We start from the raw sequence: 312 nt of genomic DNA, 5'->3' as shown, positions 1-312 counted from the left end.
CCCCCTGCCACAAAAACTCCAGGCGTGAATAACTCGGCATTGCGCTGGCACTGTCCCTCCAGGCACGTCTGAGAGTGTCAGAGCTCCCCGGTGAGCAGCCATGGCAGTGGGGCCTGGCTGGACCCCCGTGCACAGGGGGGTCTCTGGTGTGAGGCCGGATCCGTGCGCGTCTGTAGTTGCATTAAGAGCAGCTCGGGCAGGCCAGGTGTGAAATGACAGCTCTGGGGATCCCCTCAAATGGGACCCCTGATGGCCTGCACCTTCTCCTGTCCCACTCGCACCACTCACGGGACCCCCCCTGCACTATGGGGG

General features: G+C 63.8%; 1 protein-coding gene across 2 annotated transcripts in view; it reads right to left on the bottom strand.

Annotated features, from left to right (window-relative positions):
* The window catches only part of ZMAT5 (zinc finger, matrin-type 5), a 12,694-nt gene that overhangs the window by 3,271 nt on the left and 9,111 nt on the right, over positions 1 to 312 (bottom strand). The window lies entirely within an intron of this gene.

The sequence above is a fragment of the Pterocles gutturalis genome, unplaced genomic scaffold, assembly GCF_000699245.1.
Source record: "Pterocles gutturalis isolate BGI_N339 unplaced genomic scaffold, ASM69924v1 scaffold21353, whole genome shotgun sequence".
Lineage (NCBI taxonomy): Eukaryota > Metazoa > Chordata > Aves > Pterocliformes > Pteroclidae > Pterocles > Pterocles gutturalis.
This window is presented reverse-complemented; position numbering and strand designations above follow the sequence as displayed.